The sequence below is a fragment of the Oncorhynchus mykiss genome, chromosome 22 (assembly GCF_057628025.1).
Source record: "Oncorhynchus mykiss isolate SJ-2025 chromosome 22, ASM5762802v1, whole genome shotgun sequence".
In the NCBI taxonomy this organism is placed as follows: Eukaryota; Metazoa; Chordata; class Actinopteri; order Salmoniformes; family Salmonidae; genus Oncorhynchus; species Oncorhynchus mykiss.
In genome coordinates, this window is record NC_143043.1 from 49,284,549 (window position 1) to 49,298,600 (window position 14,052).

Below are 14,052 nucleotides of genomic sequence, written 5' to 3' on the forward strand. Positions count from 1 at the left end.
GAATGCATTTCAATTAACAGGTGTGATTCTTAAAAGTTCATTTGTGGAATTTGTTTCCTTCTTAATGCGTTTGAGCCAATCAGTTGTGTTGTGACAAGGTAGGGGGGACTACATCATCCCTCTGCAGTGCTACCTGGCCAACTACTTAATTGCCGCTGAGGTAGAGGCTGATGCCATCCTGCAGACACTTTTTCACTGGAGTCTTAGGACTGTTAGGGTTAACTTAAAGAAAATGATTGGTTGGCGGAGTAGATTTATGGAAAGGTTGATTTGCAATGTTTTGTGCATAACTTTTTTTTCATCATTAATAATAAAACCGATATATTCAGGGAGTCTCCTGTTAAAGAAATACTTCAGTGGTATATTGTCAGGTGGTAACTTCTCAGTTTGATACAGACACACTTTTCACCTAACACAGAAAGTTCAGATAGAAATTGAGTTTATAGAACAGACATGCTTCTCTTTCATATAGAATGTTATCCCTATCAGTCACAGATTGGGAATTATACTGCTGTCCTATGGCCACTGCACTGAAAACAATATCTGCCCACTGGGCACAATTCAATTTCTTCTCCATGTTGGTTCAAAAAGAAACAATGTTGGTTCAACCAGTGTGCCCAGTGGGTGTAAATCTCTGAAGTAAAACTGTTTTTGAACTTGGCTCTTGACTCCAGTATTTTGGATTTGAGATCAAATGTTTTATATGAGGCAATGTTATTGAAAGTCCCCTTTTATTTGAGGGTATATTCATACATATCTGTTTTATCATTTAGAAATTAAATCAACTGATGTATCTAGTCCCCACAATTGAATAAGTCCTAAGTATTTGGAAAACTCCACTTGTAGTGTATTAAAGGTGGTAACCATTTAAATGTAATGTTCAGTTAAATGATGTATTTAACTGAACATTACATACTTGTATATTGGTTCCCTTACCTTGTAAGCAGTTTATGAACTGCTCAAAGCAGTATCTGCACTCATGTACTGTTGGAATGTCTACCAATGGCATGTCCATCTTTTTGTGATAAATTACACTGGTTACTGTTCAAAACATTTCTAAAGCATTAAAGTATGAAAGTCCTCACTTTAGATGAAGGACTGCAAGACTGGCTTTACTAATGATCAGTAAATGGTTTATAAGGACATTTATTAAACATCTTATGAATAATCTTATAAATAATTATTACATACCATAAAAGTTGTTTATAAATGTGTGAATAACTAGTTAACTAAAACAAATGTGGGAGTAATGATAAATAAATCATGAATAAACGATTTACTAATCCATAATAAATTATTTTATGCGATACAAAATCTCTATATTCATTCACACTAAACAGATTCTGAGAGAGCTGCTCTGCTGTGATCCCTGACCTGGCAGCGGTGATGTAATGAGAGTAGTGGTAGTGGTGTTCATAACCAGTATGTTGAGGTTGAAGTGTCTACTGTGGTCTTCTGCACTGTTGTGTTTAATAATTAATTAATTTTGTAGTTATTTATAAATGTGAGAATAGCTAGTTGAGTAACATTTAGCAAATATGGGTGTGATTATAAATGGTGAACAAACTGCAAATGGTTTATTACTGAATATTATAAAGTGTTATACATAATTGCATATTCTTGCGTTTTACCCTCAAGTACACAATACACCATTGGCATAGACTTGGATGTGTCTGATGTCATGCAGTATTGAACATTTCAACTTCAATACACTTGTTGAAGGCATTGTGTCCCAATTGAGCCACTAGAGGGTAATGTTAAACAAGATATATAATGACTCATGACATCCTCAAAATGTACATTTACAACACCTACATACTATTTATCATTATATACCATGGAATTTGGAATATACAACCAAAAATGACTGCAATGTCTGTATTTTATCAAACAAGCTTAGCCTTCTTATGCCTTTTCCAAGTCATTCCAATCCAATCAGGCCAAGTCATTGGGTATCACCATCAGATGTATCTATGATGACAACACCGATAAAAGTCATGCCAGTGTATTGTTACATGAAAGAAGCAATTACAACAATTGTATTACAAAACTATACCAAAGCTGAGGATAAATGATAATACATTGTCAATAAAAAAGGAAAGAAAGGGACAAAACAAATGAAATAGTTGAAAACTTTACCTATTGTTGTTTTTTCTGCTCAGACTTATTTGACTTTATTTAATTAGGCTTTATTTAATTAGGCAAGTCAGTTAAGAACAAATTCTTATTTTCAATGACAGCCTAGGAACAGTGGGTTAACTACCTTGTTCAGGAGCAGAATGACAGATTTTTACCAGCACGAGATTCAATCTTGCAACCATCCGGTTACTAGTCCAACGCTCAAATCACACGGCTAACAGCAGTTTTAACAACAGACACACACACTGGCAGCCTCTTTTGAAAATATCTTTCTGGCCTGTGATCTGGCCACCACAAAGATTTTCAAATAAAGTGTTATAATTATAGAGCACAGGTCAACAATTGTAATTACAATGTCTATTATATTTCCCCATGTTATTCCTTCAACAGTAAAACATTCTTTCAAACACTTACTGGGTACCTGTGCATTTACAACATATTTTATAATATGAGCACAGTATATGACACAACAACATCAGGCAATGGATATACAGTCGGGCAAAAAAAGTATTTAGTCAGCCACCAATTGTGCAAGTTCTCCCACTTAAAAAGATGGGAAAGGCCTGTAATTTTCATCATATGTACACTTCAACAATGACAGACAACATGAGAAAAAATAAGTATTTGGTCAATAACAAAAGTTTATCTCAATACTTTGTTATATACCCTTTGTTGGCAATGACAGAGGTCAAACGTTTCTGTAAGTCACAAGGTTTTCACACACTGTTGCTGGTATTTTGGCCTATTCCTCCATGCAGATCTCCTCTAGAGCAGTGATGTTTTGGGGCTGTTGCTGGGCAAAGCGGACTTTCAACTCCCTCCAAAGATTTTCTATGGGGTTGAGATCTGGAGACTGGCTAGGCCACTCCAGGACCTTGAAATGCTTCTTACGAAGCCACTCCTTCGTTGCCCGGGCGGTGTGTTTGGGATCCTTGTCATGCTGAAAGACCCAGCCATGTTTCATCTTCAATGCCCTTGCTGATGGAAGGAGGTTTTCACTCAAAATCTCATGATACATGGCCCCATTCATTCTTTCCTTTACACGGATCAGTCGTCCTGGTCCCTTTGCAGAAAAACAGAACCAAAGCATGATGTTTCCGCCCCCATGCTTCACAGTAGGTATGGTGTTCTTTGGATGCAACTCAGCATTCTTTGTCCTCCAAACACGACAAGTGGAGTTTTTACCAAAAAGTTATATTTTGGTTTCATCTGACCATATGACATTCTCCCAATCTTCTTCTGGATCATCCAAATGCTCTCTAGCAAACTTCAGATGGGCCTGGACATGGACTGGATTAAGCATGGGGACACATCTGGCACTGCAGGATTTGAGTCCCTGGCGGCGTAGTGTGTTACTGATGGTAGGCTTTGTTACTTTGGTCCCAGCTCTCTGCAGGTCATTCACTAGGTCCCCCCGTGTGGTTCTGGGATTTTTGCTCACGGGGTGAGATCTTGCATGAAGCCCCAGATCGAGGGAGATTATCAGTGGTCTTGTATGTCTTCCATTTCCTAATAATTGCTCCCACAGTTGATTTCAGTTGACTTCAAACCAAGCTGCTTACCTATTGCAGATTCAGTCTTCCCAGCCTGGTGTAGGTCTACAATTTTGTTTCTGGTGTCCTTTGACAGCTCTTTGGTCTTGGCCATAGTGGAGTTTGGAGTGTGAGTGTTTGAGGTTGTGGACAGGTGTCTTTTATACTGATAACAAGTTCAAACAGGTGCCATTAATACAGGTAACGAGTGGAGGACAGAGGAGCCTCTTAAATAAGAAGTTACAGGTCTGTGAGAGCCACCTTGTTTGTTTGTAGGTGACCAAATACATATTTTCCACCATAATTTGCAAATAAATTCATTAAAAATCCTACAATGTGATTTTCTGGATTTTTTCTCTCTAATTTTGTCTGTCATAGTTGAAGTGTACCAATGATGAAAATTACAGGCCTCTCTCATCTTTTTAAGTGGGAGAACTTGCACAATTGGTGGCTGACTAAATACTTTTTTGCCCCACTGTACAACACATCATTCTTGTTATTGTTATTTTAGAGTGGTACAATAAGGGATCACACAAAGCAACAAAGCGGTCAATAGATATCAAGACCAAATTGCCGAGAGATAATGATGTACATAAACAAGCGATATGGATTTGAAACATACATCAATATCTCCCAAAACCCAAGCATGGTTCCATTATTGCTACAGTCGTTACTGGTATCAAAATCAGTCCCACCAGGTGATCTGACACAGCCAGAGAAAGGATGAGCAGGTTGGTTGGAGTGTGGAGCGGCTTGAAGTGAGAGATGGAGATGCTCACCAGTACGCTCAAAAGTACTGTAACTACTGAATCAATGAGAAGAATATGTAGAGTGTTATGTAGATTGATTTCGATAGCAAAGCCTTTCTGCATGAAGAGTTTCTGTCTTGAAAACAGTATTGAGAATCTTTGTTTTCCTCCATTTGTAATAAAATGTCAAAATGCTGAGGTCCTGCTCCTGCTTGGTCCTGTGTGTGACCCTATCAGGTCAGCCTTCTGACAAACTCTGAGCTCTGTCTCTCTATTTATCCCTGAGTTACTGACAGAAAGAAAACACAGGGCTTATCACTAGGAAGGCTACTGCATGTACCACTGATCTGTAACTATGGCTGTGGAAGAGTGAATGTGTGGTTTCTCTGAGAGAGCAGAATACAAAGTAATATTAAGAATACAATTATCAGATAAAAAGGAACAAAGTTGTACATTAAACAAGGATTCAGTAATCTTAGCAAAACAAATTAGTCTTGAAATGGGGCGATAGTTGTCAAGATCATTTGCATCCCCTTATGGAGTGCCATCACATATGCGGATCTCCATGCTTTCTAATAAATTATTTCTAATAAATCCAATACCTTAGCTCCAGGAAAACAATGTGTATTTCGGACTTCCACCGAACTAACCATGGAGATTCCCATAATAATGGTTGATGGCTGTTGTTCATTTCGAGCCAGAGCCCTCAGCCCAACCCTAGCCACACCAAGGGCTCCTCTAACTTAGCCCCCACAAATGATAGGAATATCAGAACCCACCTTAGTCCCTGGCGATGCCATTCCAATGTTGGCCGAAACCGAAGGAACCAAAGGAAACTGCCACTCTCCATGCGAAGATGGAGCCGGGACATCAGGCTCCAGAACACAAAGTTATTCGATGTCGGCAGCCCATTCATGAATCCCGTCACCGCAGAGGGCTCAGAAAGTAGAGGACGCCGCCCTCGACTTCTGCAATAAACGGCGAAGTGTCTCCCTGTCTGGCCAGCCAGGTCCAGGAGAGGATCATCCCGCGATTCAGCAACAAAGGTCCCTGCGTCTCCATTCTCCGTCTGTGAGCAATCACTTCCGAGCAGCAGCCAGTCCACCGAAGATAACCTGCCCGATGGCGAGACTCCCATCAGCCCAGCTCGATCCACAGTCCTCGGAGTGGAGGAATGCAAAAAAAGCTTTCCCAGTAGCCTGTGCAAATCAGCTATTTGTATCCAATACAAATAGTGCAGGGTAGCCTAGTGGTTAGCGAGTTGGACTAGTAACCGGAAGGTTGCAAGTTCAAATCCCCGAGCTGACGAGGTACAAATCTGTCGTTCTGCCCCTGAACAGGCAGTTAACCCACTGTTCCTAGGCCGTCATTGAAAATAAGAATTTGTTCTTAACTGACTTGCCTAAGTAAAATTTTAAAAAATCCACAGCATTGCAACTTCTTCTCTGTAGCCCTCCTTGAGCAGGCAAATCAATGGAAAGCCACAAATGTTGATTTCATTTGCTATAAGTGCGTTCAACATAAACATATGCCCTCATCAACTTCCCTACTGTCAGCTTTCCTACACACTGGCCAGGTGACATGTGACGTGCCGTCATGTCTCCTGAGGTTGTGGGTTATGGTCCAAACAGAGCATGGACATCACCAAAACAGTTACTCTAACACAGCTATCCTATTTCACATTAAAAAAGCCTTTGGGTGACCGAAACATCACACATAATATATTTTCCCAATAAAATGCATAGAATTTGAGAAAATGTCCCTTTCTCTCATATCTAACTATCAGGAAGGCTAAAGGACAGGCCACAGCAACATACAATTATGTCATACATTACATCATTCTGTGCTCACTTGTGTATGTTTTCGTGCTTTTGTCACATGGCAGAGAGACTCCGGGGAGGGGAGTGGCTGTCAGTAACTCAGGGATAAATAGAGAGGCAGAGCTCAGAGTTTGACAGAAGGCTGACCTGACAGGATCACACAAAGGACCAAGCAGGAGCAGGACCTCAGCATTTTGACCCTTTATTACAAATGGAGGAACACAAAGATGATCAATATTGTTTTCAAGACAGAAACTCTTCTTGCAGAAAGGCTTTGCTATCGATATCTATCTACATAACACTGTACATCTTCTTCTCGTTGATTTCAGCAGTAACACTATTTTTGAACGTACTAGTGATCATCTCCATCTCTCACTTCAAGCAGCTCCAGACTCAAACCAACCTGCTCATCCTCTCTCTGGCTGTGTCAGATTTCCTGGTGGGACTGATTGTGATTCCAGTAATGACTGTAGCAATAATGGAACCATGCTGGGGATTTGGGGAATATTTCTGTGCGTTTCTTCTCTACATTAGTTGTTTATGTACTTCTTTATCTCTGGGCAGTTTGGTCTTGATATCTATTGACCGTTATGTTGCTGTCTGTGATCCCTTATTGTACCACTCTAAAATAACAATAACAAGAGTGATGTGTTGAATATCAATTTCCTGGTGTTGTTGTATCATATACGATGCTGCTATTATAAAATACATTGTAAATGTACAGGTACCCAGTAGGTGTTTGAATGAATGTTTTACTGGTGAAGGATATATGTGGGGTAATATAATTGACTTCGTTATTACAATGCTTGTCCCATGCTGTATTATTATAACACTTTATATGAAAATCTTTGTGGTGGCCACATCACAGGCCAGAAAGGTATTTTCAAAAGAGGCTCCCAGTGTGTCTGGTGTTAAAACTCTACAGGCAAATAAGTCTGAGAGAAAAGCAGCAAAAACTCTGTCTATTGTTGTTTTCACCTATCTAAGTTGTTGGATTCCATTTCTATTTTCTTTTTTGTTTCTTTCTTTCTTAAGTGACAATTTATTATCATTCATCATCAGCTTTCTGCCACTTGCTAATTCCTTAATTAATCCAATAATTTATGCTTTATTTTATCCATGGTTCAAAGTGACGGCTAAACATATTTTATCTCTGAAGTTAAGGCGTTCATAGTACCTATATTTTTATTTCCCAGTTTGAAAAACATAGTTATGTTACACAATTGCTCTCTGACAATACAGAGAGGAATGTGGTGTTGATACAGAATGATTTGTCTAGATTGGATTGGAATGACTTGGAAAACGTATAAGAAGCCATAAGCTTGTTTTATAAAATACATTGTAGTCATTTTGGGTTGTATATTCCAAAAACCAACATCTGTTGTTGTTCCATGTTATTTAATGATAAATAGTATGTAAGTATTCTAAAAGTACATTTTGAGAACGAGTCATTATGTATGTTTAACATCACCTTCTAGTGGCTCGATTGTTACACAACACCTTTAGCAAGTGTACTGAATTTTAAATGTTCAATACTGCATGATATCAGATAACGTCCAAGTCTATCTCAATGGCGTATGTAAGTAGTTGAGGGTAAAATGGAAGAATATGCAATTGTGTACCACTACAATGTTCAGTAATAAACCATTTGTTAGACATTTACAGGTTGCTCACCATTTATTATTACGCCCACATTTGCTAAATGTTAATCACCTGGGTATTATGACATGTATAAATGACTACAAAATGCATTATTGATTCAACTCAACAGTGCAGGTTATGAACACTACCACTAGTGTGAATGAATATAGTGATTGGGTAACACACTAAATAATTCATAATGAATAAGTATTTAGTTTATTCATAACTTATTTATCATTACTACTGCATCTGTTTAAGCAAGCTAGTTCATCACACATTTATAAACAACTTTCATAGTATTTAATGATTTATAAGGTCATTCATAAGATGTTTAATCATGTCCTTATAAACCATTTAATGAAACCATTTAATAATCATTAGTAAAGTCGTTTTGCAGTGCCTAATCTAAAGTGAGGACTATTTAAACTTTCTTAAATCTTTATAAATGTTTTGACCAGCAACCAGTGTAATTTATCACAAAAAGATGGACATGCTATTGATATATTCCAGCAGTACCTGATGCTCCTTAAGGTCTCAAAATGACCTAGAACATATCAATGGTTAAACAATAAGCACACAACACAGAGGACGTTAAAGGAAATATATTGATTTTTTTATTCCAAAACAGTCACATTGTTGTGGTAGTGTGCCGATGTAGTATAGTGTTTGTTTGAAAATGATGGCATCCGTGTTTGTTGGAAGTGACAATCAAAACCAAAGTGTGGATTACAGTCACTCATGAGAGCAGTTCATAGACTGTTTACAAGGTAAGGGAACCAATATCTAAATACATCATTTAACTGAACATTATGTTTAAAGGGTTACGACCTTTAATACAAAATAATTAAAGTTGTCGAAATACTTCTTCAAATGGGGGGACTAGATACAGAAGGTGTTTTCATTTCTAAACGGTAAAACAGATATGTATGAAAATACCCTCAAATAAAAGGTGACATTATATAATGTCACCTCATATGAAACATTAGATTTCATATCCGAAATGCTGGAGTAAAGAGACAAGTTTAAAAACAGTTTTACTGTAGAGTTTTACACCCATTGGGCACATATTGTTTGAATCAACATAGTTTATTTTTTAACCAACATGGAGTAGACATTGAATTGACATCTGTGCCCAGTGGGCAGGGATTGTTGTCAGTATGTGCCGTGGCCATAGGATGGCAGTATAGTTCTCAATCTGTGACTGACAGGTATAATATGACTTATTCTCTATGAAAGAGAATTATATCTGTTCTATAAAGTCAATTTCTATCTGAACTTTCTGTGTCTGTATCAAACTGAGAAGAGACTATATGTCTTATATTAACAAAAAGGTTTTATTATGGGTGATGAAAACAATATGCACAAAACATGTCAAATCAAACTTTCCTTCAATTTTCTCCACCTACCACCCACACTCTTCAAGTTAACCCTAACAGTCCTGAGGCTCCAGCAAAAAAATGGTCTGCAGGACCATGGTTGGTGCCGTTCAGTCTCGCTCAGTGGCAATGGGCACTCTCCGTGGAGGAAGTTGGCCAGGTAGCCCTGAGGAGAGATATTCAAGTTAGCCTAATTTTCAGCTCTATGTGTAGTCCACCTCCCGATTGTTTGTGCCATGGTTGCTGCTTCAAGTTTCAGCAACACAAAGCTGTCATGGAAGTTACTTGAATCTGGCTTAATGTGAAGTCAATAACTCTGATAAAAAGCTTTGTCATGAGCAATGAAACATGTTGTTTTGTGGCCTACAGAGGCAAATATCAAAGGTGTGAGTGTGATGAAAATGATCTCAGAGCAGACAGTGGCAACCAATGTGGTTACTGTGGAGTAGGCTAGTGTATAAGGAAAGTAGCCTACCTTAACTCCTAGATGCAAGCAGACGGGGTAAGTTATCTAGAACGGAAACCAATGATGTAGAAAAACCTGCAAAATGGTGAATGTAAACTAGGGACAAACCATACTACCCTTCCCTGTGCCCACTAAAAACCCACACAACCCTCCCCCAAGCGAAAAAAACAGCCTTGTGGGGTCCCCGTGTTGAGAATCAGGGTTGATGACGTAATTTTACCTTCTTTCACTGTGAGCTTTTTAATGAGCTTATAAGGCACTATGGTATTGAAAGCTGTTTTATCAAGGCATATGGTACTAATTCAGTATTAAATAATACATTCACAGGTGAGACAGCAATGAATAAGAGGAGTGCACCAGAAAATCAGTTGGATTTTCTCTGACCACTAATTACATAAAATATTATTACAGTATTAAGGCAGCTGAAATGTTATACATCTTGTTGATTGTGAGTATATGTAGATTATCAACAGAAAAACTCAATCACTATTTTTCATGAATAGGTTGTTCATAGCATATGAAATTTGAAACTGAAATCTACAATGTACTATTTGTCATCCTATTTACAATAGCAGTGCAAACTAGTGCAAAAAGTGCATACGAAGCATAGATAAGCAACAAATCTGAGCTACATAACATTATAAGTCATTACTAGGTACTGTTCATGGCTCTCTCATGAATATATGGTTTATATGGCCATCCACTTTATATTAACATTAAATTATCTTCTAAGTACTTGATGTACAGTTTAATATCCTCTAGATACCTTGTCAGAGGATGCAAAAAAGATCTTGAGAGAAACCTTCAACAAACCCACCTGACCCACTTGGAGGGAGTGTTTGAGCACCTCTGGAACCATGGATTGAAACTACAACCCTGGTAAGGTCAAAGCAGAACATTCATGGATACGCTTAACACAGTGAGTCAGTTTTCGGAGCCCCGCCGATAAATCACGACTGGTCTGCCAACGTAATGTGGTCTCAACAGGCTTTTTCCGTTGCGATGTTGCCGAAGACCCATCTTCTTGCCCTGGTCCACTCTCTTTCTAAACACCATGTCTCCCGCTCGCCTAGCATAGTACTCACTACTCAACGGCTCCCTGACTCACCTATTGCTGTGCTTTGGACCCTATGATCGCCCCAGCTTCGAACTCAGGTCCTGTATGTACCTAACTGACCTGCTCTGCCCATTCATCTACATTTCCCGTTGTTGTCTTAGCTCTCCCGATCAACACCTGAGACTGCTTTTTGCCTCTCTAATCTCAATACGCCTCTCTCGAAAGTCAATATGCCTTGTCTATTGCTGTTTCAGCTAGTTCTTATTGTTTTATTTCACTGTAGATTCCTCAGTCCCGCTCACCTTGCCTTAGATAACTCTTTTGTCCCACCCCCCACACATGCGGAGACCTCACCTGGCTTAACTGGTGCCACCAGAGACGAAACCTCTCTCATCGTCACTCAACGCCTAGGTTTTCCTCCACTATACTCACATCCTACCAAACCCTTGTCTGTACATTATGTCCTGAATCAATTCTACCACTACCAGAAATATGCTCCTTTTATTCTCTGTTCCCAACGCACTAGACGGCCAGTTCTTATATCCTTTAGCCGTACCCTTATCCTACTCTTCCTCTGTTCCTCTGGTGATGTAGAGGTTAACCCAGGCCCTGTTGCCCCCAGTTCCAAACTTATTCCCCAGGAGCTATCATTTGTTGACTTTTGTAACTGTAAAAGCCTTGGTTTCATGCATGTTAACATCAGAAGCCTCCTCCCTAACTGTGTTTTATTCACTGCTTTAGCACACTTCGCCAACCCTGATGTCCTAGCCATGTCTGAATCCTGGCTTAGAAAGGCCACGAAAAATTCCGAAATTTCCATCCCCAACTACAACATTTTCCGCAAAGATAGAACTGCCAAAGGGGGCGGAGTCGCATCTATTGCAGAGATAGTCTGCAGAGTTCTGTCATGCTATCCAGGTCTGTGCCCAAACAGTTTGAGCTTCTACTTTCAAAAAATATCCAGAGTTAGGTGACCTAAACTTGGATATGCTTAACACCCAGCCGTCCTACAATCCAAGCTAGATGCCCTCAATCTCACATAAATTATCACGGAACCTACCAGGAACAACTCCAAATCCATAAACATGGGCACCCTCATAGATATCATCCTGACCAACCTGCTCTCTAAATACACCTCTGCTGTCTTCAACCAGGATCTCAGCGATCACTGCCTCATTGCCTGCGTCCGTAATGGGTCCGTGGTCAAACAACCACCCCTTATCATTGTCAAACGCTCCCTAAAACACTTCAGTGAGCAGGCCTTTCTAATCGACCTGGCCCGGGTGTCCTGGAAGGATATTTTTCTTTAAAAGTGCATTCCTCACCATTTTAACTTTTTAAGGCTAGGGGTCAGTATTCGGAAGTTTGGATGACTGAGGTGCCACAAGTAAACTGCCTGTTACTCAGGCCCAGAAGCTAGGATTGCATATGCATTGGATAGAAAACACTCTAAAGTTTCTAAAACTGTTAAAATAATGTCTGTGAGTATAACAGAACTGATTTGGCAGGCGAAACCCGAGGACAATCCATCCAGGAAAATAAATATTTGAGGTCATTGGACTTCTCAATAATTTTCTATGGGAAAGTTTAAAAATTCGTACCAAGATTGCAGTTCATATCAACAGTGTGTCAACAGTCTTCAGAAATTGTTTCATGTTTGTTTTTTGAAAAATGAAGAAGTAGTCATATTCTTTCGAGTTAGGAAAGCAAAGGCTAGCTTTTTTAAACATAAATGTTCATCCTGTAGCACAAATTCCCCAAAGTTTTGGGACACTGTAAAGTCTATGGAGAATAAGAGCACCTCCTGCCCACTGCACTGAGGCTAGCAAACACTGTCACTACCGATGAATCCACGATAATCAAACATTTCAATAACCATTTTTCTGGACCCTCTCTTTCTAAAAATATCTGCCGCAATTGTTGCAACCCCTATTACTAGCCTGTTCAACCTCTCTGTCGTACCGTGTGAGATCCCTAAAGATTGGAAAGCTGCTGCGGTCATCCGCCTTTTCTAAGGGGGAGACATTCAAGACCCAAACTGTTATAGACCTAAATCCTACATAAGGGACTACGATGGCATTACCCGTATGGATGATGAGGATCTCCATATTGCAAATGTACGGTCCCTTACTAGACATCTGTGAATGTTATTACAGCAAGGAGTCATCATGTCAGGTAGTCCTAGGGCATGGTCCTAGGGCTCAGGTCCTCCGAGAGAGAGAAAGAAAGAGAGAAGGAGAGAATTAGAGAACGCACACTTAGATTCACACAGGACACCAAATAGGACAGGAGAAGTACTCCAGATATAACAAACTGACCCTAGCCCCCCCGACACATAAACTACTGCAGCATAAATACTGGAGGCTGAGACAGGAGGGGTCAGGAGACACTGTGGCCCCATCCGAGGACACCCCCGGACAGGGCCAAACAGGAAGGATATAACCCCACCCACTTTGCCAAAGCACAGCCCCCACACCACTAGAGGGATATCTTCAACCACCAACTTACCATCCTGAGACAACCCAGACAGGATGACCACATCAGTGAATCAACCCACTCAGGTGACGCACCCCCTCCAGGGACGGCATGAGAGAGCCCCAGTATGCCAGTGACTCAGCCCCTGTAATAGGGTTAGAGGCAGAGAATCCCAGTGGAAACAGGGGAACCGGCCAGGCAGAGACAGCAAGGGCGGTTCGTTGCTCCAGAGCCTTTCCGTTCACCTTCCCACTCCTGGGCCAGACTACACTCAATCATATGACCCACTGAAGAGATGAGTCTTCAGTAAAGACTTAAAGGTTGAGACCGAGTTTGCGTCTCTGACATGGGTAGGCAGACCGTTCCATAAAAATGGAGCTCTATAGGAGAAAGCCCTGCCTCCAGCTGTTTGCTCTGGTTTGAAACGCGTTGTACGAACTGACGAGAGCTTTCCGAGCTAAAGGTTAGCTGATGACCGCTAGCAGTGGTTAGTTGACTGGTTAGCTGGCTGGCTTCAGTTGAGGGATTCCAATTCCGAGGTAAATAGAAATACTTTAGAAAAAAACTGATTCACACCACATTGGGTGAGGTGGGTTGCAGACGAGTATTTTGAAGTTGAGGTTTAGGAAAAATAATTTTTTAAAGTATGCAAATTAAAATATATAAAATATATATATATACATGGGACACGACAGGACAAAGACTACACCATCTGCTACGACCTGCTACACCATCTTGGATATTTGTGATATGGAAGTCAAGCATTTTAAGCAGCTAGGCTGGCTATCTGTTGAGAA

At 40.0% G+C, this 14,052-nt stretch overlaps 1 pseudogene; it reads left to right on the top strand.

Annotated features, from left to right (window-relative positions):
- The first annotated feature begins 6,397 nt into the window (after positions 1–6,397).
- Positions 6,398–7,414, top strand: LOC118943642 (trace amine-associated receptor 13c-like; annotated as a pseudogene).
- The last annotated feature ends 6,638 nt before the right edge of the window (positions 7,415–14,052 follow it).